Here is a 22,988-nt window from a genome sequence, read left to right on the forward strand (position 1 = left end):
TTAAGTAAAAATAAAAGAGCCAAAATATCAATCCCAGTTTTGGATTACTTTAATTAACAAAAAACAATGCATATAGCAGAGGATAGTTTCAATCTGCCTACCTCTGGGTTATGGGCCCAGCATGCTTCCGTTGCAGTACTCTGCTGCTCATGTAAGTGCAAGAGATCCTGAAGCACTCACTCATCATGGGAAAGTACCAATGTGTTTCTTACAAAAACTCTCCAGATTATTGACTTTTTAAAGTTTTTCTAGGAAACGTTCTAGATGAATGCTTATTAGCCTTTGTCAGTATATACTTTTACGAGGTGTCTCTGTGGTGCAATCGGTTAGCATGTTTGGCTATTAACCAAAAGGTTGGTGGTTCAATCCCACCCATGGATGTAATTGACCTTGTGATTAGATTTTGGTAATCTTTAAGTAGACAAGTCAAAATGTTAAACTCCCTCTTATGGTGTAGGGTACCTGGCCTTCTCTGATGTAATCAGAGTTAGATTTGATTAAGTGATTTTATAAAAAACAGCTAGGAAGCACAATTTAGCAGTGGGTTGCAGAGAAAAAAAACTATGCTGGCAGAAAAGTCCAATTGAGTGATTAAACAGCTCTTCATTTTCTGATTTTATGTTTATGCTAACAAATTTGCTCTCTGAAAAGTGTCCACAAAGTAAAGTCTCTGATTAACACCTTTGTAGGAATGGTTTTTCACCTATTACTGAATTAAACTTGCTTCATTGGAAAGGCAGCAAGATGCATCCTCATTTCAATGTCTACTGAAATAATACAGGTTGACACCAGGAAACATAAACGTCACTGCATCCTTGCTGCTTCCTCATGGGGAAGTCTGTTTAATGTGAAAACAAGGTGATATCTAATCAGCACACAGGTAAGGAATTAAGAAAATCTTTCTTTATGGGTGAAGATGTTTCTCACAAAATTGTTGCACCAAAGCATCATTGAAATTCAAGCTGGAATGATGATTTTAATATATCACTTGTACATTTTATACTGCTCTTCTGGTGACAATGTAGTTTGTTTTTGTCAATTACCATTTTAATAATAGGGTAAAGAAAATTAAGTGGATTTTTGAAAGAAAACAATACTGTCAATTTACTATTAAAACAAATTAAAATGGTAAAAGTTATTGTACTTTAAGTAAAAATAAAAGAGCAAAAATATCAATCCCAGTTTTGGATTACTTTAATTAACAAAAAAAATGCATATAGCAGAGGATAGTTTCAATCTGCCTACCTCTGGGTTATGGACCCAGCATGCTTCCATTACAGTACTCTGCTGCACATGTAAGTGCAAGAGATCCTGAAGCACTCACTCATCATGGGAAAGTACCAATGTGTTTCTTCATTGGTTGATGGAAGAAACATCTTACAAAAACTCTCCACATTATTGACTTTTTAAAATGTTTCTAGGAATCGTTCTAGATGAATGCTTATTAGCCTTTGTCAGTATATAGTTTTGCAAAGTGTCGCTGTGGCGCAATCAGTTAGTGTGTAAGGCTATTAACCAAAAGGTTGGTGGTTCAATCCCACCCAGGGACTTAATTGACCTTGTTATCAGATTTTGGTGATATTTAAGTAGACAAGTCAAAATTTCAAACCCCCTGTTATGGTGTAGGGTACCTGGCCTTCTCTGATGTAATCAGAGTTAGATTTGATTCAGTGATTTTATAAAAACAGCTAGGAAGCACAATTTAGCAGTGGGTTGCAGAGAAAAAGAAATATGCTGGCAGAAAAATCCAATTGAGTGATTAAACAGCTCTTCATTTTCTGGCTTTATTTTTATGCTAACTAATTTGTTCTCTGAAAAGTGTCCACAAAGCCAAGTATCTGATTAACATATTTGTAGTGATGGTTTTTCACCTATTACTAAATTAAACTTGCTTCATTGGAAAGGCAGCAAGATGCATCCTCATTTCAATATCTACTGAAATAATACAGGTTGACACCAGGAAACATTAACGCCACTGCATCCTTGCTGCTTTCTCATGTGGAAGTCTGTTTAATGTGAAAACAAGGTGATATCTAATTAGCACACAGGTAAGGAATTAAGAAAATCTTTATTTAAGGGTGAAGATGTTTCTCACAAAATCGTTGCCCCAATGCATCATTGAAATTCAAGCTGGAAAGATGATTTTAATATATCACTTGTACATTTTGTATTGCTCTTCTGGTGACAATGTAGTTTGTTTTTGTCAATTACCATTTTAATAATCGGGTAAAGAAAATTAATTGGATTTTTGAAAGAAAACAATACTGTCAATATACTATTAAAACAAATTAAAATGGTAAAAGTTATTGTACTTTAAGTAAAAATAAAAGCTAAAATATCAATCCCAGTTTTGGATTACTTTAATGAACAAAAAAAAAATGCATATAGCAAAGGATAGTTTCAATCTGCCTACCTCTGGGTTATGGGCCCAGCATGCTTCCAGTGCAGTACTCTGCTGCACATGTAAGTGCAAGAGATCCTGAAGCACTCACTCATCATGGGAAAGTAGCAATGTGTTTCTTACAAAAACTCTCCAGATTATTGACTTTTTAAAGTTTTTCTAGGAAACGTTCTAGATGAATGCTTATTAGCCTTTGTCAGAATGGACTTTTACGAGGTGTCTCTGTGGTGCAATCGGTTAGCATGTTTGGCTATTAACCAAAAGGTTGGTGGTTCAATCCCACCCAGGGATGTAATTGACCTTGTGATCAGATTTTGGTGATCTTTAAGTAGACAAGTCAAAATTTCAAACCCCCTCTTATGGTGTAGGGTACCTGGCCTTCTCTGATGTAATCAGAGTTAGATTTGATTAAGTGATTTTATAAAAAACAGCTAGGAAGCACAATTTAGCAGTGGGTTGCAGAGAAAAAAAAATTATGCTGGCAGAAAAGTCCAATTGAGTGATTAAACAGCTCTTCATTTTCTGACTTTATTTTTATGCTAACAAATTTGCTCTCTGAAAAGTGTCCACAAAGCCAAGTCTCTGATTAACACCTTTGTAGGAATGTTTTTTCACCTATTACTGAATTAAACTTGCTACATTGGAAAGGCAGCAAGATGCATCCTCATTTCAATGTCTACTGAAATAATACAGGTTGACACCAGGAAACATAAACGTTACTGCATCCTTGCTGCTTTCTCATGTGGAAGTCTGTTTAATGTGAAAACAAGGTAATATCTAATCAGCACACAGATAAGGAATTAAGAAAATCTTTCTTTATGGGTGAAGATGTTTCTCACAAAATTGTTGTCCCAATGCATCATTGAAATTCAAGATGGAAGATGATTTTAATATATCACTTGTACATTTTGCATTGCTCTTCTGGTGACAATGTAGTTTGTTTTTGTCAATTACCATTTCAGTAATAGGGTAAAGAAAATTAAGTGGATTTTTTAAAGAAAACAATGCTGTCAATATACTATTAAAACAAATTAAAATGATAAAAGTTATTGTACTTTAAGTAAAAATAAAAGAGCCAAAATATCAATCCCAGTTTTTGATTACTTTAATTATAAAAAAAAATGCACATAGCAGAGGATAGTTTCGATTAATCGACCTCTGGGTTATGCGCCCAGCATCCTTCCATTGCACTACTCTGCTGCTCATGGAAGTCCGAGAGATCCTGAAGACTAAATTGATTAAAGGCCTAAAAGTACTGGACTATAAGGAAAGACTTACTAGGCTGAATATGTATACACTAGAAAAGAGGTGCCTAAGAGGAGATATTATTAATATCTTCAAATATGTAAAGATACATAACAAAGAGTTATCAGAGGAATTATTTATTAAAAGAACACGTGGTCACTCGCTGCGACTGGAGGAAAGTTCAGAACGCAATGGAGGAAAGGTTTCTTCACTGTTAGGGCAATCAGGATGTGGAATTCCCTGCCAGGGAAGGTGGTAATGGCGGACTCTGTAATTGGATTTAAAAAAGGAATGGATACATTTCTGAATGAAAAAGCTATCCAAGGTTATAATACTTAAAATATCAACATGGTTAATCCGGGGGTAACATGAGTTATAGTAGCTAACTAGTCATAAAACATTATTCAGCAAGTATGTAGAATCATCACAACTTAAAACAGGTTGAACACGATGGGCAATTTGCCTCTATTCAACCTCAAAAACTATGTTACTATATGTTACTATATTACTGTAGTATACAGAACACCACAATGCAATGAGCAGTGATAGTGAGCACTGATGAGGATACTAGAACTGACACTGAGCAGCAAGATGCAGCACTGGACTATTAGTAATGTACTGTAGTATGCTGAGCACCACAATGCAGCACAAGACAATGAGCAGTGATACTGAGCACTGATGAGGATACTACTGAGAACTGACACTGAGCAGGAGAGACACACTACTAGTATTACTGAGCAGCAATAAGTAACCACTGATACTGAGCACTGATATTGAGATTTCCACTGAGAGAACATAGCCACGTCCTCTCCGCTCTCTCTTCAATGCACGAGTAAAAATGGCGGCAACGCGCAGCTCTATATATAATATCCGAATCTCGCGAGAATCCGACAGCGGGATGATGACATTTTCCCTTGTTCAGGTTTTCCGAGTCAGGCGGGAACAACCGAGCCTGCCTCAGACCAGTGTAAACCACGTGGAGTTCGTGGGGAATTCGGTTCTCGGAGAACCGAACCCGCTCCTCTCTACCTTATACCCATCAATTTTTTTTATTTTCAATCTAAGCCCCTGCAGTTTTCTGTAAGCATCTGCTTCGCTATGATGATCAACAAGTCACAAGGGCAAACACTCAGGGCTTGAGGCGTAGATCTTAGGACCAGCTGCTACAAGCATGGCAGAGGTGTCACTATCACTGGTGACACCCAGAGAGGTGGCGAGGGAGATTGTAATGCAGTGCGCGCAGATAAGCAGCACAATGGTAAAAAGGAGGCATGGTTTCATAGGTAGGGGCGTGGCCTGGTGGCCTGAATCTACATTTTGTTGCTCCGGGTGTCCCGGGGGTTGGGTGCTGCACCCGGGGACTAGTGTGTAAGCGGTGCTGGCTCCTGCACAGTGACAGGGCATGGCCACCCAGTATGACACCTCCCTTCTTGACCATGCTGTAATTGCAGTCGCACTGCAGTTCAGCGTGATCATAAACAATGGTGTAGCCTCCTGCTGGTGCAGACTGTATGTGCGCGCAGGAAGCCGCCACCATTTTTGTGATCACAGCGGCTGAATGTGATGTCATACAGCCGCTGTGACCACGCCCCCTGTGTCTCCTCCATTGCAGACCCCATTTTGAAGCCTTGCCCCCGCACTGCTCCATCCCTGACTTGGAAATGGAGTGTTGCTGACCCCACTCTCCCCCCCTGCCCCGATTGACAGGCAGAGGCGATCGCATGCAGGCACATGCGTATGCTCTTAGCAATTTTTGCAGTTGGATCGCTTATTGTGATTGCAATCCAACCTGAATCAGGCCCTATTACCTATCACAATGCGCTGCGGGCAGTACAAAATTGGGTTAATATAGGAGAAAAACCCCCAGACCTGTGCTCCTTAACTGTACCTGGTGGCTAGTGGAGCGGCTGCCCAGTAATCAGTGTCCACCCCAGTGCGCACACGGCCCACCCCCTACGGCCACGCTCCCCTTAATCAGCGGCCTCGTGATCCGGAAGGGCGGTGTGTGTGTGTGACTGACCTTAGGAAGAAACCGGAGCCTCCGCTGCAGTGACCCAGCAACCAGGGCACGGGAGTATACAGCGCCGCTGGGAGTGATGAAGCTGCAGTAAAGATGTCTATTAGACCTAGCCTGCTGCAGCCCTTGTAGATTCTCATAAAACAAGTTCTTCTTTTCTTGTCAAAATTAATAGCTAAGAATAGGCTGCCTGAGGCAGGCCCCTGTTAAGTGGCCTGCTACTGAAGGCACCAACTACAAACTGAGCTCCCTGTTCATGGAAGCGGGGTTATAGAGGAGGATGCGCTGAGCATCTTGGGAACAGTCAAAAGCTTTGAGCCGGTTGGTGCCTCAGATCAAGATCCTACTCTACACCCCAATGTGAATCCTTGTGGAGTCCAGTGTACCCCACAGAAGAAATTAATGTGTCACACCCATTGGCAGCAACCTTAGAATAGCTGCTGACGGGCACAATTGAGAAAGGAAGGGGGGGGGGGGGCATTTGAATCCAGCACATAGATGCAATTCAAATATGTAATTTGTACCTTCCTATTTTAAAATATAATGGATGAACCTCACCCTGTGAGAACAATCTTCATGATCAAGAGATCTAATATGTAAAATAAGTATGAGTTGGGATAGGGCTGGGGAGGGTGGCAGCTCGGGCAGCCCCTCCCCCGTCAAGTTAAGGAGATTCAACTGAGGAAGCACAAGGGAACTCTCGTCTGGGGACAACAACTGCAGGGAGACCACATCTTTTCAGATGAACATGGGAGGGCGGAAGGCTGCCTAATACTGAAGCACCATCAAATATCAAACCATATCCAACAACTAGTACAAGCATTCCTGGGGGAAGGTCTGCAGCAGACGGATTTGCATACGGTGATGTCATCCAAGCAGTGGGCCAAAGTTGGCTGGAACCCTCATCTGCATATAAAAAGAGAAAAGGGGCATGCAGGGCATGGCGGCCTTTTGCAGTGCTTGGATGACCCCTAGTTTGCATTAAACACCCCCACCCTCCTTTGGTGTGGGGCTCATGTTGGCCATGCCCCATCCCCTGAAGCATTCATGCTGATTTCTTGCAGCAGCTGGGCACTGTAACAGCTCCAGAGCTGCTCTGTAAGGCAAGTAAAAGGGTGTGGGCCCTGCAGCACCACCTGTAGTTCGCATTGTGCGTTGGAAGGCACAAAGTAAGCAGACGGGAGGAGAAGTCAGGATAGTACACAAGGGCATCCTTTTCTCTTAGTCCGTAAAGGATGCTGGGGTCACATTAAGAACCATGGGGTATAGACGGGTTCCGCAAGAGACATGGGCACTTTAAGACTTTCAAAGGGTGTGAACTGGCTCCTCCCTCTATGCCCCTCCTCCAGACTCCAGTTATAGGAACTGTGCCCAGGGAGACGGACATTTCGAGGAAAGGATTTATTGTTAAACTAAGGTGAGCATCTTACCAGCTCACACCTTAAGCATGCCGCAGAACGTGGCATTCAACAGAACACAAGCCAACGGCATGAACAATTGCAGCAAAAAGCTGACCAGAACCGTAACACAACATGTGTATAACCACAAGTAATAACTGCAGACACAGTATGGACTGGGACGGGTGCCCAGCATCCTCTACGTACTAAGAGAAAAGGATTTACCGGTAGGTATTAAAATTCTATTTTCTCATACGACCTAGAGGATGCTGGGGTCACATTAAGAACCATGGGGTTATACCAAAGCTCTTGAACGGGTGGGAGAGTGCGTACGACTCTGCAGCACCGAATGACCCAACTTGAGGTTATCATCAGCCAAGGTATCAAACTTGTAAAACTTAGCAAAAGTGTTTACTAAATAGCTGCTCGGCAAAGTTGCAATGCTGAGACTCCCCGACCAGCTGCCCAGGATGAACCCACCTTTCTAGTAGAATGGGTCTTCACCTAATTCAGTAACGGCAATCCTGCCGTGGAATGAGCATGCTGAATCTTACCACAGATTCAGCGCATAATGGTCTGCATGGAAGCAGGACACCCAATCCTGTTGGGAGCATACAGGACAAACAGAGCCTCTGTTTTCCTAATCTGAACCGTTCTGGTGACATAAATTTTCAAAGTTCTGACCACAGCCAGAGACTTTGACTCAACGAAGGTGTCAGTGGCCAAAGGCACCATGTGGAAAGATGAACCACCTTTGGCAGAAATTGTTGACGTGTCCTCAATTCTGCTCTATCTTCATGAAAGATCAAATAAAGGCTCTTGTGATACTGCATGGTTTGTACTGTTTTCCATGTGCTCCCAGATCTTTCAAGCAAGTAGCATGGTCAAGAAAGTTCTGTTTGAAAAGAAACAAACATTTACTGTCATTGTTATGCAAATAAACTTACATTAAAGCTAACAAGAAAGCACACTCGTTCTGTCTTTAAACTGATAAAAGAAACCCCAATAATATGGGGCATGCAAAAATTGAGATAAAACTCAGTTTTGCTCCTCTCCACGGAAATCTTTAATAAAAGGCGAAATATTTGTTAGTTCTGAAGAGAAACCAGAGCATGACCAAGATTCCACCTGTCGCCTGAGTGCCATGCCAGCAGTTCTCATTCAGCTCAAAGTGAGCACCCAATTTGAATGAAAGAAAGCAGATTTCTCACCAGGCTTCCCCTTGCTATAAACATGGTTTGTACTCTTTTCCATGTGCTCCCAGATCTTTCAAACAATTAGTGTGGTCAAGAAAGTTCTGTTTGAAAAGAAACAAACATTGACTGTCATTTCTATGCAAATGAGCTTACATTAAAGCACACTCGTTCTATCTTTAAACCGATAAAATAAAACCCCAATAAGATAGGGCATGCAAAAATTGAGATAAAACTCAGTTTTGCTCCTCTTCACGGAAATCTTTAGTAAAAGGCGAAAGATTTGTTCGTTCTGAAGAGAAACCACAGCATGACCAAGATTCTACCTGTCGCCTGAGTGCCATGCCAGCAGTCCTCATTCAGCTCAAAGTGAGCACCCAATTTGAAAGAAAGAAAGAAAGCAGATTTCTCACCAGGCTTCCCCTTGCTATAAACATGGTTTGTACTCTTTTCCATGTGCTCCCACATCTTTCAAGCAATTAGTATAGTCAAGAAAGTTCTGTTTGAAAAGAAACAAACATTTACTGTCATTTCTATGCAAATGTGCTTACATTAAAGCACACTCGTTCTATCTTTAAACTGATAAAAGAAACCCCAATAAGACGGGGCATGCAAAAATTGAGATAAAACTCAGTTTTGCTCCTCTCCACGGAAATCTTTAGTAAAAGGCGAAAGATTTGTTCGTTCTGAAGAGAAACCAGAGCATAACCAAGATTCCACCTGTCGCCTGAGTGCCATGCCAGCAGTCCTCATTCAGCTCAAAGTGAGCACCCAATTTGAAAGAAAGAAAGCAGATTTCTCACCAGGCTTCCCCTTGCTATAAGCATGGTTTGTACTCTTTTCCATGTGCTCCCAGATCTTTCAAGCAATTAGTATGGTCAAGAAAGTTCTGCTTGAAAAGAAACAGACATTTATTGTCATTGTTATGCAAATAAACTTACATTAAAGCTAACAAGAAAGCACACTCGTTCTGTCTTTAATCCGATAAAAGAAACCCCAATAATATGGGGCATGCAAAAATTGAGATAAAACTCAGTTTTGCTCCTCTCCACGGAAATCTTTAGTAAAAGGCGAAAGATTTGTTCGTTCTGAAGAGAAACCAGAGCATGAACAAGATTCCACCTGTCGCCTGAGTGCCGTGCCAGCAGTCCTCATTCAGATCAAAGTGAGCGCCCAATTTGAAAGAAAGCAGATTTCTCACCTGTCTTCTCCTTGCTATAAGCATGGTTTGTACTGTATTCCATGTGCTCCCAGATCTTTCAAGCAAGTAGCATGGTCAAGAAAGTTCTGTTTGAAAAGAAACAAACATTTACTGTCATTTCTATGCAAATGAGCTTACATTAAAGCACACTCATTCTATCTTTAAACCGATAAAAGAAACCCCAAAAAGATGGGGCATGCAAAAATTGAGATAAAACTCGGTTTTGCTCCTCTCCACGGAAATCTTTAGTAAAAGGCGAAAGATTTGTTCGTTCTGAAGAGAAACCAGAGCATGACCAAGATTTTTATCTGAAAATATGTGTTCTCCCTGCAGTTGTTGTCCCCAGATGAGAGTTCCCTTGTGCTGCCTCAGTTGAATCTCCTTTACTTGACAGGGGGATGCTCGAGCAGCGACCCTCCCCAGCTCTAGCCCAACTCCTACTTACCTGCCAGGTGAGATACTATGATCATGAAGGTGCTTCTCCCAGGGCAAGGCTCACCCATTGCACTCTGGGTGTGCTGCTTCTGCGTTTTCCCCAAATGTGGGAAACTTGACTGCATAATTTGTGTTTCCCCTGGTCGGCTCTCGTATAATTCAGATCTCTTTGTCTCAGGTCTCTCTCCAGCCTAGTTTGCTGTCTGTTTCCACTTCTCTTTTCTTGAGCCGCTCCCTTCTATGCCCTTGCGCACTATCCTGACTTCTACCGTCTGCTTACTTCGTGCCTTCCAACGCACAATGCAAACTACAGGTAGTGCTGCAGGGCCCACACCCTTTTACTTGCCTTACAGAGCGTCTCTGGAGCAGTTACAGTGCCCAGCTGCTGCAAGAAATCAGCTTGAATGCTTCAGGGGCTGGGGCATAGCCAACATGAGCCCCACACCGAAGGAGGGTGGAGGTGTGTAATGCGAACTAGGGGTCATCCAAGCGCCGCAAAAGGCCGCCATGCCCTGCACGCCCCTTGTCTCTTTTCATATGCAGACGAGGGTTGAAGCCAACTTTGACCCACTGTTTGGATGACATCACCATATGCAAATCCATCTGCTGCAGGCCTTCCCCCAGGAATGCTTGCACTAGTTGTTGCATTTGGTTTGTTGTTTGGGGGTGCTTCAGTATTAGGCAGCCTTCTGCCCTCCCATGTTCATCTGAAAATATGTGTTCTCCCTGCAGTTGTTGTCCCCAGATGAGAGTTCCCTTGTGCTGCCTCAGTTGAATCTCCTTTACTTGACAGAGATGTGCCTGAGCAGCGGCCCTCCCCAGCCCTATCCCAAATCATACTTATTTTGCATAGGCGATACCATGGTCATGAAGATTGTTCTCCCAGGGTGAGGTTCATTCATTGCATTCTGGGTATGCTGACCCCTGTGATTTCCCCAAATGTGGGAAACTCGACTGCATTATTTGTGGTAGTGGGGGACTGTGTTTGTGCTTTCCTCTGGTCAGCTCTGGTAAAAATCAGATTTCTTTATATCAGATCTTCCTCTAGCCTTGTTCTTCTTTCGAGAGTTCCCTTGTGCTGCCTCAGTTGGATCTCTTTCACTTGAGAGGGGGGTGCCCGAGCAGCGACCCTCCCCAGCTCTAGCCCAACTCCTACTTACCTGCCAGGTGAGATACTATGATCATGAAGGTGCTTCTCCCAGGGCAAGGCTCACCCATTGCACTCTGGTTGTGCTGCCCCTGCGATTTCCCCAAATGTGGGAAACTTGACTGCATAATTTGTGTTTCCCTTGGTCATCTCTCGTATAATTCAGATCTCTTTGTCTCAGGTCTCTCTCCAGCCTAGTTTGCTGTCTGTTTCCACTTCTCTTTTCTTGAGCCGCTCCCTTCTATGCCCTTGCGCACTATCCTGACTTCTCCCGTCTGCTTACTTCGTGCCTTCCAACGCACAATGCAAACTACAGGTAGTGCTGCAGGGCCCACACCCTTTTACTTGCCTTACAGAGCAGCTCTGGAGCAGTTACAGTGCCCAGCTGCTGCAAGAAATCAGCTTGAATGCTTCAGGGGCTGGGGCATAGCCAACATGAGCCCCACACCGAAGGAGGGTGGAGGTGTGTAATGCGAACTAGGGGTCATCCAAGCGCCGCAAAAGGCCGCCATGCCCTGCACGCCCCTTTTCTCTTTTCATATGCAGACGAGGGTTGAAGCCAACTTTGACCCACTGCTTGGATGGCATCACCATATGCAAATCCATCTGCTGCAGGCCTTCCCCCAGGAATGCTTGCACTGGTTGTTGCATTTGGTTTGTTGTTTGGGGGTGCTTCAGTATTAGGCAGCCTTCTGCCCTCCCATGTTCATCTGAAAATATGTGTTCTCCCTGCAGTTGTTGTCCCCAGATGAGAGTTCCCTTGTGCTGCCTCAGTTGAATCTCCTTTACTTGAAAGAGATGTGCCTGAGCAGCGGCCCTCCCCAGCCCTATCCCAAATCATACTTATTTTGCATAGGAGAGACCATGGTCTTGAAGATTGTTCTCCCAGGGTGAGGTTCATTCATTGCATTCTGGGTATGCTGACCCCTGTGATTTCCCCAAATGTGGGAAACTCAACTGCATTATTTGTGGTAGTGGGGGACTGTGTTTGTGCTTTCCTCTGGTCAGCTCTGGTAAAAGTCAGATTTCTTTGTTTCAGATCTTCCTCTAGCCTTGTTCTTCTTTCGAGAGTTCCCTTGTGCTGCCTCAGTTGGATCTCCTTCACTTGACAGGGGGGTGCCCGTGCAGCGACTCTCCCCAGCTCTAGCCCAACTTCTACTTACCTGCCAGGTGAGATACTATAATCATGAAGGTGCTTCTCCCAGGGCAAGGCTCACCCATTGCACTCTGGTTGTGCTGCCCCTGCGATTTCCCCAAATGTGGGAAACTTGACTGCATAATTTGTGTTTCCCTTGGTCATCTCTCGTATAATTCAGATCTCTTTGTCTCAGGTCTCTCTCCAGCCTAGTTTGCTGTCTGTTTCCACTTCTCTTTTCTTGAGCCGCTCCCTTCTATGCCCTTGCGCACTATCCTGACTTCTCCCGTCTGCTTACTTCGTGCCTTCCAACGCACAATGCAAACTACAGGTAGTGCTGCAGGGCCCACACCCTTTTACTTGCCTTACAGAGCAGCTCTGGAGCAGTTACAGTGCCCAGCTGCTGCAAGAAATCAGCTTGAATGCTTCAGGGGCTGGGGCATAGCCAACATGAGCCCCACACCGAAGGAGGGTGGAGGTGTGTAATGCGAACTAGGGGTCATCCAAGTGCCGCAAAAGGCCGCCATGCCCTGCACGCCCCTTTTCTCTTTTCATATGCAGACGAGGGTTGAAGCCAACTTTGACCCACTGCTTGGATGGCATCACCATATGCAAATCCATCTGCTGCAGGCCTTCCCCCAGGAATGCTTGCACTGGTTGTTGCATTTGGTTTGTTGTTTGGGGGTGCTTCAGTATTAGGCAGCCTTCTGCCCTCCCATGTTCATCTGAAAATATGTGTTCTCCCTGCAGTTGTTGTCCCCAGATGAGAGTTCCCTTGTGCTGCCTCAGTTGAATCTCCTTTACTTGAAAGAGATGTGCCTGAGCAGCGGCCCTCCCCAGCCCTATCCCAAATCATACTTATTTTGCATAGGAGAGACCATGGTCTTGAAGATTGTTCTCCCAGGGTGAGGTTCATTCATTGCATTCTGGGTATGCTGACCCCTGTGATTTCCCCAAATGTGGGAAACTCAACTGCATTATTTGTGGTAGTGGGGGACTGTGTTTGTGCTTTCCTCTGGTCAGCTCTGGTAAAAGTCAGATTTCTTTGTTTCAGATCTTCCTCTAGCCTTGTTCTTCTTTCGAGAGTTCCCTTGTGCTGCCTCAGTTGGATCTCCTTCACTTGACAGGGGGGTGCCCGTGCAGCGACTCTCCCCAGCTCTAGCCCAACTTCTACTTACCTGCCAGGTGAGATACTATAATCATGAAGGTGCTTCTCCCAGGGCAAGGCTCACCCATTGCACTCTGGATGTGCTGCCCCTGCGATTTCCCCAAATGTGGGAAACTTGACTGCATAATTTGTGTTTCCCCTGGTCGGCTCTCGTATAATTCAGATCTCTTTGTCTCAGGTCTCTCTCCAGCCTAGTTTGCTGTCTGTTTCCACTTCTCTTTTCTTAAGCCGCTCCATTCTATGGCCTTGCGCACTATCCTTACTTCTCCCGTCTGCTTACTTTGTGCCTTCCAATGCACAATGCAAACTACAGGTAGTGCTGCAGGGCCCACACCCTTTTACTTGCCGTACAGAGCAGCTCTGGAGCAGTTACAGTGCCCATCTACTGCAAGAAATCAGCTTGAATGCTTCAGGGGCTGGGGCATAGCCAACATGAGCCCCACACCGAAGGAGGGTGGAGGTGTTTAATGCGAACTAGGGGTCATCCAAGCGCCGCAAAAGGCCGCCATGCCCTGCACGCCCCTTTTCTCTTTTCATATGCAGACGAGGGTTGAAGCCAACTTTGACCCACTGCTTTGGATGACATCACCATATGCAAATCCATCTGCTGCAGGCATTCCCCCAGGAATGCTTGCACTAGTTGTTGCATTTGGTTTGTTGTTTGGGGGTGCTTCAGTATTAGGCAGCCTTCTGCCCTCCCATGTTCATCTGAAAATATGTGTTCTCCCTGCAGTTGTTGTCCCCAGATGAGAGTTCCCTTATGCTGCCTCAGTTGAATCTCCTTTACTTGAAAGAGATGTGCCTGAGCAGCGGCCCTCCCCAGCCCTATCCCAAATCATACTTATTTTGCATAGGAGATACCATGGTCATGAAGATTATTCTCCCAGTGTGAGGTTCATTCATTGCATTCTGGGTATGCTGACCCCTGTGATTTCCCCAAATGTGGGAAACTCGACAGCATTATTTGTGGTAGTGGGGGACTGTGTTTGTGTTTTCCTCTGGTCAGCTCTGGTAAAAGTCAGATTTCTTTGTCTCAGATCTTCCTCTAGCCTTGTTCTTCTTTCGAGAATTCCCTTGTGCTGCCTCAGTTGGATCTCCTTCACTTGACAGGGGGGTACCTGAGCAGCGACCCTCCCCAGCTCTAGCCCAACTCCTACTTACCTGCCAGGTGAGATACTATGATCACGTAGGTGCTTCTCCCAGGGCAAGGCTCACCCATTGCACTCTGGGTGTGCTGCTCCTGCGATTTCCCCAAATGTGGGAAACTTGACTGCATAATTTGTGTTTCCCCTGGTCGGCTCTCGTATAATTCAGATCTCTTTGTCTCAGGTCTCTCTCCAGCCTAGTTTGCTGTCTGTTTCCACTTCTCTTTTCTTAAGTGCCTTCCAATGCACAATGCAAACTACAGGTAGTGCTGCAGGGCCCACACCCTTTTACTTGCCGTACAGAGCAGCTCTGGAGCTGTTACAGTGCCCAGCTGCTGCAAGAAATCAGCTTGAATGCTTCAGGGGCTGGGGCATAGCAAACATGAGCCCCACACCGAAGGAGGGTGGGGGTGTTTAATGTGAACTAAGGGTCATCCAAGCGCCGCAAAAGGCCGCCATGCCCTGCATACCCCTTTTCTCTTTTCATATGCAGATGAGGGTTCCAGCCAACTTTGGCCCACTGCTTGGATGACATCACCGTATGCAAATCCGTCTTCTGCAGAACTTCCCCCAGGAATGCTTGTACTAGTTGTTGCATTTGGTTTGTTGTTTGGGGGTGCTTCAGTATTAGGCAGCCTTCTGCCCTCCCATGTTCATCTGAAAATATGTGTTCTCCCTGCAGTTGTTGTCCCCAGATGGGAGTTCCCTTGTGCTGCCTCAGTTGAATCTCCTTTACTTGACAGAGATGTGCCTGAGCAGCGGCCCTCCCCAGCCCTATCCCAAATCATACTTATTTTGCATAGGAGATACCATTTTCATGAAGATTGTTCTCCGAGGGTGAGGTTCATTCATTGCATTTTGGGTATGCTGACCCCTGTGATTTCCCCAAATGTGGGAAACTCGACTGCATTATTTGTGGTAGTGGGGGACTGTGTTTGTGCTTTCCTCTGGTCAGCTCTGGTAAAAATCAGATTTCTTTATATCAGATCTTCCTCTAGCCTTGTTCTTCTTTCGAGAGTTCCCTTGTGCTGCCTCAGTTGGATCTCTTTCACTTGAGAGGGGGGTGCCCGAGCAGTGACCCTCCCCAGCTCTAGCCCAACTCCTACTTACCTGCCAGGTGAGATACTATGATCATGAAGGTGCTTCTCCCAGGGCAAGGCTCACCCATTGCACTCTGGTTGTGCTGCCCCTGCGATTTCCCCAAATGTGGGAAACTTGACTGCATAATTTGTGTTTCCCTTGGTCATCTCTCGTATAATTCAGATCTCTTTGTCTCAGGTCTCTCTCCAGCCTAGTTTGCTGTCTGTTTCCACTTCTCTTTTCTTGAGCCGCTCCCTTCTATGCTCTTGCGCACTATCCTGACTTCTCCCGTCTGCTTACTTCGTGCCTTCCAACGCACAATGCAAACTACAGGTAGTGCTGCAGGGCCCACACCCTTTTACTTGCCTTACAGAGCAGCTCTGGAGCAGTTACAGTGCCCAGCTGCTGCAAGAAATCAGCTTGAATGCTTCAGGGGCTGGGGCATAGCCAACATGAGCCCCACACCGAAGGAGGGTGGAGGTGTGTAATGCGAACTAGGGGTCATCCAAGCGCCGCAAAAGGCCGCCATGCCCTGCACGCCCCTTTTCTCTTTTCATATGCAGACGAGGGTTGAAGCCAACTTTGACCCACTGCTTGGATGGCATCACCATATGCAAATCCATCTGCTGCAGGCCTTCCCCCAGGAATGCTTGCACTAGTTGTTGCATTTGGTTTGTTGTTTGGGGGTGCTTCAGTATTAGGCAGCCTTCTGCCCTCCCATGTTCATCTGAAAATATGTGTTCTCCCTGCAGTTGTTGTCCCCAGATGAGAGTTCCCTTGTGCTGCCTCAGTTGAATCTCCTTTACTTGACAGAGATGTGCCTGAGCAGCGGCCCTCCCCAGCCCTATCCCAAATCATACTTATTTTGCATAGGAGAGACCATGGTCTTGAAGATTGTTCTCCCAGGGTGAGGTTCATTCATTGCATTCTGGGTATGCTGACCCCTGTGATTTCCCCAAATGTGGGAAACTCAACTGCATTATTTGTGGTAGTGGGGGACTGTGTTTGTGCTTTCCTCTGGTCAGCTCTGGTAAAAGTCAGATTTCTTTGTTTCAGATCTTCCTCTAGCCTTGTTCTTCTTTCGAGAATTCCCTTGTGCTGCCTCAGTTGGATCTCCTTCACTTGACAGGGGGGGTACCCGAGCAGCGACCCTCCCCAGCTCTAGCCCAACTCCTACTTACCTGCCAGGTGAGATACTATGATCACGTAGGTGCTTCTCCCAGGGCAAGGCTCACCCATTGCACTCTGGGTGTGCTGCTCCTGCGATTTCCCCAAATGTGGGAAACTTGACTGCATAATTTGTGTTTCCCCTGGTCGGCTCTCGTATAATTCAGATCTCTTTGTCTCAGGTCTCTCTCCAGCCTAGTTTGCTGTCTGTTTCCACTTCTCTTTTCTTAAGTGCCTTCCAATGCACAATGCAAACTACAGGTAGTGCTGCAGGGCCCACACCCTTTTACTTGCCTTACAGAGCAGCTCTGGAGCTGTTACAGTGCCAAGCTGCTGAAAGAAATCAGCTTGAATGCTTCAGGGGCTGGGGCATGGCCAACATGAGCCCCACACCGAAGGAGGGTGGGGGTGTTTAATGCGAACTAAGGGTCATCCAAGCGCCGCAAAAGGCCGCCATGCCCTGCATACCCCTTTTCTCTTTTCATATGCAGATGAGGGTTCCAGCCAACTTTGGCCCACTGCTTGGATGACATCACCGTATGCAAATCCGTCTTCTGCAGACCTTCCCCCAGGAATGCTTGTACTAGTTGTTGCATTTGGTTTGTTGTTTGGGCGTGCTTCAGTATTAGGCAGCCTTCTGCCCTCCCATGTTCATCTGAAAATATGTGTTCTCCCTGCAGTTGTTGTCCCCAGATGAGAGTTCCCTTGTGCTGCCTCAGTTGAATCTCCTTTACTTGACAGAGATGTGCCTGAGCAGCGGCCCTCCCCAGCCCTATCCCAAATCATACTTATTTTGCATAGGAGATACCATGGTCATAAAGACTGTTCTCCCAGGATGAGGTTCATTCATTGCATTCTGGGTATGCTGACCCCTGTGATTTCCCCAAATGTGGGAAACTCAACTGCATTATTTGTGGTAGTGGGGGACTGTTTTTGTGTTTTCCTCTGGTCAGCTCTGGTAAAAGTCAGATTTCTTTGTCTCAGATCTTCCTCTAGCCTTGTTCTTCTTTCGAGAGTTCCATTGTGCTGCCTCAGTTTGATCTCCTTCACTTGACAGGGGGGTACCCGAGTAGCGACCCTCCCCAGCTCTAGCCCAACTCCTACATACCTGCCAGGTGAGATACTATGATCATGAAGGTGCTTCTCCCAGGGCAAGGCTCACCCATTGCACTCTGGGTGTGCTGCTCCTGCGATTTCCCCAAATGTGGGAAACTTGACTGCATAATTTGTGTTTCCCCTGGTCGGCGCTTGTATAATTCAGATCTCTTTGTCTCAGGTCTCTCTCCAGCCTAGTTTGCTGTCTGTTTCCACTTCTCTTTTCTTGAGCCCCTGCCGTCTATGCCCTTGTGCACTCTCCTGACTTCTCCTGTCTGCTTACTTTGTGCCTTCCAACGCACAATGCGAACTACAGGTAGTGCTGCAGGGCCCACACCCTTTTACTTGCCTTACAGAGCAGCTCTGGAGCTGTTACAGTGCCCAGCTGCTGCAAGAAATCAGCTTGAATACTTCAGGGGCTGGGGCATAGCCAACATGAGCCCCACACCGAAGGAGAATGGAGGTGTTTAATGCGAACTAGGGGTCATCCAAGCACCGGAAAAGGCCGCCATGCCCTGCATAACCCTTTTTTCTTTGCATATGCAGATGAGGGTTCCAGCCAACTTTGGCCCACTGCTTGGATGACATCACCGTATGCAAATCCGTCTTCTGCAGACCTTCTCCCAGGAATGCTTTTACTAGTTGTTGCATTTGGTTTGTTGTTTGGGGGTGCTTCAGTATTAGGCAGCCTTCTGCCCTCCCATGTTCATCTGAAAATATGTGTTCTCCCTGCAGTTGTTGTCCCCAGATGAGAGTTCCCTTGTGCTGCCTCAGTTGAATCTCCTTTACTTGACAGAGATGTGCCTGAGCAGCGGCCCTCCCCAGCCCTATCCCAAATCATACTTATTTTGCATAGGAGATACCATGGTCATGAAGATTGTTCTCCCAGGGTTAGGTTCATTCATTGCATTCTGGGTATGCTGACCCCTGTGATTTCCCCAAATGTGGGAAACTCAACTGCATTATTTGTGGTAGTGGGGGACTGTGTTTGTGCTTTCCTCTGGTCAGCTCTGGTAAAAGTCAGATTTCTTTGTCTCAGATCTTCCTCTAGCCTTGTTCTTCTTTCGAGAGTTCCCTTGTGTTGCCTCAGTTGGATCTCCTTCACTTGACAGGGGGGTGCCCGAGCAGCGACCCTCCCCAGCTCTAGCCCAACTCCTACTTACCTGCCAGGTGAGATACTATGATCATGTAGGTGCTTCTCCCAGGGCAAGGCTCACCCATTGCACTCTGGGTGTGCTGCCCCTGCGATTTCCCCAAATGTGGGAAACTTGACTGCATAATTTGTGTTTCCCCTGGTCGGCTCTCATATAATTCAGATCTCTTTGTCTCAGGTCTCTCTCCAGCCTAGTTTGCTGTCTGTTTCCACTTCTTTTTTCTTGAGCCCCTCCCTTCTATACCCTTGTGGACTCTCTTGACTTCTCCTCCTGTCTGCTTACTTTGTGCCTTCCAACGCACAATGCAAACTACAGGTAGTGCTGCAGGGCCCACACCCTTTTACTTGCCTTTCAGAGCAGCTCTGGAGCTGTTACAGTGCCCAGCTGCTGCAAGAAATCAGCTTGAATGCTTCAGGGGCTGGGGCATAGCCAACATGAGCCCCACACCGACGGAGGGTGGAGGTGTTTAATGCGAACTAAGGGTCATCCAAGCGCCGCAAAAGGCCGCCATGCCCTGCATACCCCTTTTCTCTTTTCATATGCAGATGAGGGTTCCAGCCAACTTTGGCCCACTGCTTGGATGACATCACCGTATGCAAATCCGTCTTCTGCAGACCTTCCCCCAGGAATGCTTGTACTATTTGTTGCATTTGGTTTGTTGTTTGGGGTGCTTCAGTATTAGGCAGCCTTCTGCTCTCCCATGTTCATCTGAAAATATGTGTTCTCCCTGCAGTTGTTGTCCCCAGATGAGAGTTCCCTTGTGCTGCCTCAGTTGAATCTCCTTTACTTGACAGAGATGTGCCTGAGCAGCGGCCCTCCCCAGCCCTATCCCAAATCATACTTATTTTGCATAGGAGATACCATGGTCATGAAGATTGTTCTCCCAGGGTGAGGTTCATTCATTGCATTCTGGGTATGCTGACCCCTGTGATTTCCCCAAATGTGGGAAACTCGACTGCATTATTTGTGGTAGTGGGGGACTGTGTTTGTGCTTTCCTCTGGTCAGCTCTGGTAAAAGTCAGATTTCTTTGTCTCAGATCTTCCTCTAGCCTTGTTCTCTTTTTGAGAGTTTCCTTGTGCTGCCTCAGTTGGATCTCCTTCACTTGACAGGGGGGTGCCCGAGCAGCGACCCTCCCCAGCTCAAGCCCAACTCCTACTTACCTGCCAGGTGAGATACTATGATCAGGAAGGTGCTTCTCCCAGGGCAAGGCTCACCCATTGCACTCTGGGTGTGCTGCTCCTACGATTTCCCCAAATGTGGGACACTTGATTGCATAATTTGTGTTTCCTCTGGTCGGCTACTCGTATAATTCAGATCTCTTTGTCTCAGGTCTCTCTTTAGCCTAGTTTGCTGTCTGTTTCCACTTCTCTTTTCTTGAGCCCCTGCCTTCTATGCCCTTGTGCACTCTCCTGACTTCTCCTGTCTGCTTACTTTGTGCCTTCCAACGCACAATGCGAACTACAGGTAGTGCTGCAGGGCCCACACCCTTTTACTTGCCTTACAGAGCAGCTCTGGAGCTGTTACAGTGCCCAGCTGCTGCAAGAAATCAGCTTGAATACTTCAGGGGCTGGGGCATAGCCAACATGAGCCCCACACCGAAGGAGAATGGAGGTGTTTAATGCGAACTAGGGGTCATCCAAGCACCGCAAAAGGCCGCCATGCCCTGCATAACCCTTTTTTCTTTGCATATGCAGATGAGGGTTCCAGCCAACTTTGGCCCACTGCTTGGATGACATCACCGTATGCAAATCCGTCTTCTGCAGACCTTCTCCCAGGAATGCTTTTACTAGTTGTTGCATTTGGTTTGTTGTTTGGGGGTGCTTCAGTATTAGGCAGCCTTCTGCCCTCCCATGTTCATCTGAAAATATGTGTTCTCCCTGCAGTTGTTGTCCCCAGATGAGAGTTCCCTTGTGCTGCCTCAGTTGAATCTCCTTTACTTGACAGAGATGTGCCTGAGCAGCGGCCCTCCCCAGCCCTATCCCAAATCATACTTATTTTGCATAGGAGATACCATGGTCATGAAGATTGTTCTCCCAGGGTTAGGTTCATTCATTGCATTCTGGGTATGCTGACCCCTGTGATTTCCCCAAATGTGGGAAACTCAACTGCATTATTTGTGGTAGTGGGGGACTGTGTTTGTGCTTTCCTCTGGTCAGCTCTGGTAAAAGTCAGATTTCTTTGTCTCAGATCTTCCTCTAGCCTTGTTCTTCTTTCGAGAGTTCCCTTGTGTTGCCTCAGTTGGATCTCCTTCACTTGACAGGGGGGTGCCCGAGCAGCGACCCTCCCCAGCTCTAGCCCAACTCCTACTTACCTGCCAGGTGAGATACTATGATCATGTAGGTGCTTCTCCCAGGGCAAGGCTCACCCATTGCACTCTGGGTGTGCTGCCCCTGCGATTTCCCCAAATGTGGGAAACTTGACTGCATAATTTGTGTTTCCCCTGGTCGGCTCTCATATAATTCAGATCTCTTTGTCTCAGGTCTCTCTCCAGCCTAGTTTGCTGTCTGTTTCCACTTCTTTTTTCTTGAGCCCCTCCCTTCTATACCCTTGTGGACTCTCTTGACTTCTCCTCCTGTCTGCTTACTTTGTGCCTTCCAACGCACAATGCAAACTACAGGTAGTGCTGCAGGGCCCACACCCTTTTACTTGCCTTTCAGAGCAGCTCTGGAGCTGTTACAGTGCCCAGCTGCTGCAAGAAATCAGCTTGAATGCTTCAGGGGCTGGGGCATAGCCAACATGAGCCCCACACCGATGGAGGGTGGAGGTGTTTAATGCGAACTAAGGGTCATCCAAGCGCCGCAAAAGGCCGCCATGCCCTGCATACCCCTTTTCTCTTTTCATATGCAGATGAGGGTTCCAGCCAACTTTGGCCCACTGCTTGGATGACATCACCGTATGCAAATCCGTCTTCTGCAGACCTTCCCCCAGGAATGCTTGCACTATTTGTTGCATTTGGTTTGTTGTTTGGGGTGCTTCAGTATTAGGCAGCCTTCTGCTCTCCCATGTTCATCTGAAAATATGTGTTCTCCCTGCAGTTGTTGTCCCCAGATGAGAGTTCCCTTGTGCTGCCTCAGTTGAATCTCCTTTACTTGACAGAGATGTGCCTGAGCAGCGGCCCTCCCCAGCCCTATCCCAAATCATACTTATTTTGCATAGGAGATACCATGGTCATGAAGATTGTTCTCCCAGGGTGAGGTTCATTCATTGCATTCTGGGTATGCTGACCCCTGTGATTTCCCCAAATGTGGGAAACTCGACTGCATTATTTGTGGTAGTGGGGGACTGTGTTTGTGCTTTCCTCTGGTCAGCTCTGGTAAAAGTCAGATTTCTTTGTCTCAGATCTTCCTCTAGCCTTGTTCTCTTTTTGAGAGTTTCCTTGTGCTGCCTCAGTTGGATCTCCTTCACTTGACAGGGGGGTGCCCGAGCAGCGACCCTCCCCAGCTCAAGCCCAACTCCTACTTACCTGCCAGGTGAGATACTATGATCAGGAAGGTGCTTCTCCCAGGGCAAGGCTCACCCATTGCACTCTGGGTGTGCTGCTCCTACGATTTCCCCAAATGTGGGACACTTGATTGCATAATTTGTGTTTCCTCTGGTCGGCTACTCGTATAATTCAGATCTCTTTGTCTCAGGTCTCTCTTTAGCCTAGTTTGCTGTCTGTTTCCACTTCTCTTTTCTTGAGCCCCTGCCTTCTATGCCCTTGTGCACTCTCCTGACTTCTCCTGTCTGCTTACTTTGTGCCTTCCAACGCACAATGCAAACTACAGGTAGTGCTGCAGGGCCAACACCCTTTTACTTGCCTTACAGAGCAGCTCTGGAGCTGTTACAGTGCCCAGCTGCTGCAAGAAATCAGCTTGAATGCTTCAGGGGCTGGGGCATAGCCAACATGAGCCCCACACCGACGGAGGGTGGAGGTGTTTAATGCGAACTAAGGGTCATCCAAGCACCGCAAAAGGCCGCCATGCCCTGCATAACCCTTTTCTCTTTTCATATGCAGATGAGGGTTC

General features: G+C 46.5%; 27 non-coding genes and 2 pseudogenes across 27 annotated transcripts; 24 read left to right on the forward strand and 5 right to left on the reverse strand.

Moving 5' to 3' along the window:
* Positions 1 to 2,619: 2,619 nt before the first annotated feature.
* On the forward strand, positions 2,620 to 2,693 carry TRNAN-AUU (transfer RNA asparagine (anticodon AUU)). Its single transcript has one exon. It is a non-coding gene; the product is annotated as a tRNA-Asn (tRNA).
* Positions 2,694 to 8,058: 5,365 nt separating this feature from the next.
* On the reverse strand, positions 8,059 to 8,174 carry LOC135004207 (U5 spliceosomal RNA). The gene has a single exon (XR_010205045.1). It is a non-coding gene; the product is annotated as a U5 spliceosomal RNA (small nuclear RNA).
* A 275-nt stretch (positions 8,175 to 8,449) lies between these two features.
* Positions 8,450 to 8,565, reverse strand: LOC135004203 (U5 spliceosomal RNA). Its single transcript, XR_010205041.1, has one exon. It is a non-coding gene; the product is annotated as a U5 spliceosomal RNA (small nuclear RNA).
* A 278-nt stretch (positions 8,566 to 8,843) lies between these two features.
* LOC135004184 (U5 spliceosomal RNA) lies at positions 8,844 to 8,959 on the reverse strand. Its single transcript, XR_010205022.1, has one exon. It is a non-coding gene; the product is annotated as a U5 spliceosomal RNA (small nuclear RNA).
* A 286-nt stretch (positions 8,960 to 9,245) lies between these two features.
* Positions 9,246 to 9,361, reverse strand: LOC135004169 (U5 spliceosomal RNA). The gene has a single exon (XR_010205007.1). It is a non-coding gene; the product is annotated as a U5 spliceosomal RNA (small nuclear RNA).
* Positions 9,362 to 9,631: 270 nt separating this feature from the next.
* LOC135004174 (U5 spliceosomal RNA) lies at positions 9,632 to 9,747 on the reverse strand. Its single transcript, XR_010205012.1, has one exon. It is a non-coding gene; the product is annotated as a U5 spliceosomal RNA (small nuclear RNA).
* A 144-nt stretch (positions 9,748 to 9,891) lies between these two features.
* On the forward strand, positions 9,892 to 10,054 carry LOC135004125 (U1 spliceosomal RNA). The gene has a single exon (XR_010204979.1). It is a non-coding gene; the product is annotated as a U1 spliceosomal RNA (small nuclear RNA).
* Positions 10,055 to 10,725: 671 nt separating this feature from the next.
* On the forward strand, positions 10,726 to 10,889 carry LOC135003858 (U1 spliceosomal RNA). The gene has a single exon (XR_010204739.1). It is a non-coding gene; the product is annotated as a U1 spliceosomal RNA (small nuclear RNA).
* A 152-nt stretch (positions 10,890 to 11,041) lies between these two features.
* Positions 11,042 to 11,204, forward strand: LOC135004082 (U1 spliceosomal RNA). The gene has a single exon (XR_010204951.1). It is a non-coding gene; the product is annotated as a U1 spliceosomal RNA (small nuclear RNA).
* A 671-nt stretch (positions 11,205 to 11,875) lies between these two features.
* Positions 11,876 to 12,039, forward strand: LOC135004233 (U1 spliceosomal RNA). The gene has a single exon (XR_010205069.1). It is a non-coding gene; the product is annotated as a U1 spliceosomal RNA (small nuclear RNA).
* A 152-nt stretch (positions 12,040 to 12,191) lies between these two features.
* On the forward strand, positions 12,192 to 12,354 carry LOC135004131 (U1 spliceosomal RNA). Its single transcript, XR_010204985.1, has one exon. It is a non-coding gene; the product is annotated as a U1 spliceosomal RNA (small nuclear RNA).
* A 671-nt stretch (positions 12,355 to 13,025) lies between these two features.
* Positions 13,026 to 13,189, forward strand: LOC135004234 (U1 spliceosomal RNA). The gene has a single exon (XR_010205070.1). It is a non-coding gene; the product is annotated as a U1 spliceosomal RNA (small nuclear RNA).
* Positions 13,190 to 13,341: 152 nt separating this feature from the next.
* LOC135004112 (U1 spliceosomal RNA) lies at positions 13,342 to 13,504 on the forward strand. Its single transcript, XR_010204967.1, has one exon. It is a non-coding gene; the product is annotated as a U1 spliceosomal RNA (small nuclear RNA).
* A 672-nt stretch (positions 13,505 to 14,176) lies between these two features.
* LOC135003941 (U1 spliceosomal RNA) lies at positions 14,177 to 14,340 on the forward strand. The gene has a single exon (XR_010204820.1). It is a non-coding gene; the product is annotated as a U1 spliceosomal RNA (small nuclear RNA).
* Positions 14,341 to 14,492: 152 nt separating this feature from the next.
* LOC135004062 (U1 spliceosomal RNA) lies at positions 14,493 to 14,655 on the forward strand. The gene has a single exon (XR_010204931.1). It is a non-coding gene; the product is annotated as a U1 spliceosomal RNA (small nuclear RNA).
* A 615-nt stretch (positions 14,656 to 15,270) lies between these two features.
* On the forward strand, positions 15,271 to 15,434 carry LOC135003885 (U1 spliceosomal RNA). The gene has a single exon (XR_010204765.1). It is a non-coding gene; the product is annotated as a U1 spliceosomal RNA (small nuclear RNA).
* Positions 15,435 to 15,586: 152 nt separating this feature from the next.
* On the forward strand, positions 15,587 to 15,749 carry LOC135004084 (U1 spliceosomal RNA). The gene has a single exon (XR_010204953.1). It is a non-coding gene; the product is annotated as a U1 spliceosomal RNA (small nuclear RNA).
* Positions 15,750 to 16,420: 671 nt separating this feature from the next.
* On the forward strand, positions 16,421 to 16,584 carry LOC135004235 (U1 spliceosomal RNA). Its single transcript, XR_010205071.1, has one exon. It is a non-coding gene; the product is annotated as a U1 spliceosomal RNA (small nuclear RNA).
* Positions 16,585 to 16,737: 153 nt separating this feature from the next.
* On the forward strand, positions 16,738 to 16,900 carry LOC135004063 (U1 spliceosomal RNA). The gene has a single exon (XR_010204932.1). It is a non-coding gene; the product is annotated as a U1 spliceosomal RNA (small nuclear RNA).
* A 615-nt stretch (positions 16,901 to 17,515) lies between these two features.
* Positions 17,516 to 17,679, forward strand: LOC135003928 (U1 spliceosomal RNA). The gene has a single exon (XR_010204806.1). It is a non-coding gene; the product is annotated as a U1 spliceosomal RNA (small nuclear RNA).
* Positions 17,680 to 17,831: 152 nt separating this feature from the next.
* On the forward strand, positions 17,832 to 17,994 carry LOC135004018 (U1 spliceosomal RNA). The gene has a single exon (XR_010204889.1). It is a non-coding gene; the product is annotated as a U1 spliceosomal RNA (small nuclear RNA).
* Positions 17,995 to 18,665: 671 nt separating this feature from the next.
* On the forward strand, positions 18,666 to 18,829 carry LOC135004094 (U1 spliceosomal RNA). Its single transcript, XR_010204958.1, has one exon. It is a non-coding gene; the product is annotated as a U1 spliceosomal RNA (small nuclear RNA).
* A 152-nt stretch (positions 18,830 to 18,981) lies between these two features.
* LOC135004092 (U1 spliceosomal RNA) lies at positions 18,982 to 19,123 on the forward strand (annotated as a pseudogene).
* Positions 19,124 to 19,817: 694 nt separating this feature from the next.
* On the forward strand, positions 19,818 to 19,981 carry LOC135003899 (U1 spliceosomal RNA). Its single transcript, XR_010204777.1, has one exon. It is a non-coding gene; the product is annotated as a U1 spliceosomal RNA (small nuclear RNA).
* Positions 19,982 to 20,133: 152 nt separating this feature from the next.
* LOC135004034 (U1 spliceosomal RNA) lies at positions 20,134 to 20,297 on the forward strand. The gene has a single exon (XR_010204905.1). It is a non-coding gene; the product is annotated as a U1 spliceosomal RNA (small nuclear RNA).
* Positions 20,298 to 20,968: 671 nt separating this feature from the next.
* Positions 20,969 to 21,132, forward strand: LOC135004106 (U1 spliceosomal RNA). Its single transcript, XR_010204961.1, has one exon. It is a non-coding gene; the product is annotated as a U1 spliceosomal RNA (small nuclear RNA).
* Positions 21,133 to 21,284: 152 nt separating this feature from the next.
* Positions 21,285 to 21,426, forward strand: LOC135004093 (U1 spliceosomal RNA; annotated as a pseudogene).
* Positions 21,427 to 22,120: 694 nt separating this feature from the next.
* On the forward strand, positions 22,121 to 22,284 carry LOC135003910 (U1 spliceosomal RNA). The gene has a single exon (XR_010204788.1). It is a non-coding gene; the product is annotated as a U1 spliceosomal RNA (small nuclear RNA).
* Positions 22,285 to 22,436: 152 nt separating this feature from the next.
* On the forward strand, positions 22,437 to 22,600 carry LOC135004035 (U1 spliceosomal RNA). Its single transcript, XR_010204906.1, has one exon. It is a non-coding gene; the product is annotated as a U1 spliceosomal RNA (small nuclear RNA).
* Positions 22,601 to 22,988: the final 388 nt, after the last annotated feature.

Source organism: Pseudophryne corroboree, unplaced genomic scaffold, assembly GCF_028390025.1.
Source record: "Pseudophryne corroboree isolate aPseCor3 unplaced genomic scaffold, aPseCor3.hap2 scaffold_191, whole genome shotgun sequence".
NCBI classification, from domain to species: domain Eukaryota; kingdom Metazoa; phylum Chordata; class Amphibia; order Anura; family Myobatrachidae; genus Pseudophryne; species Pseudophryne corroboree.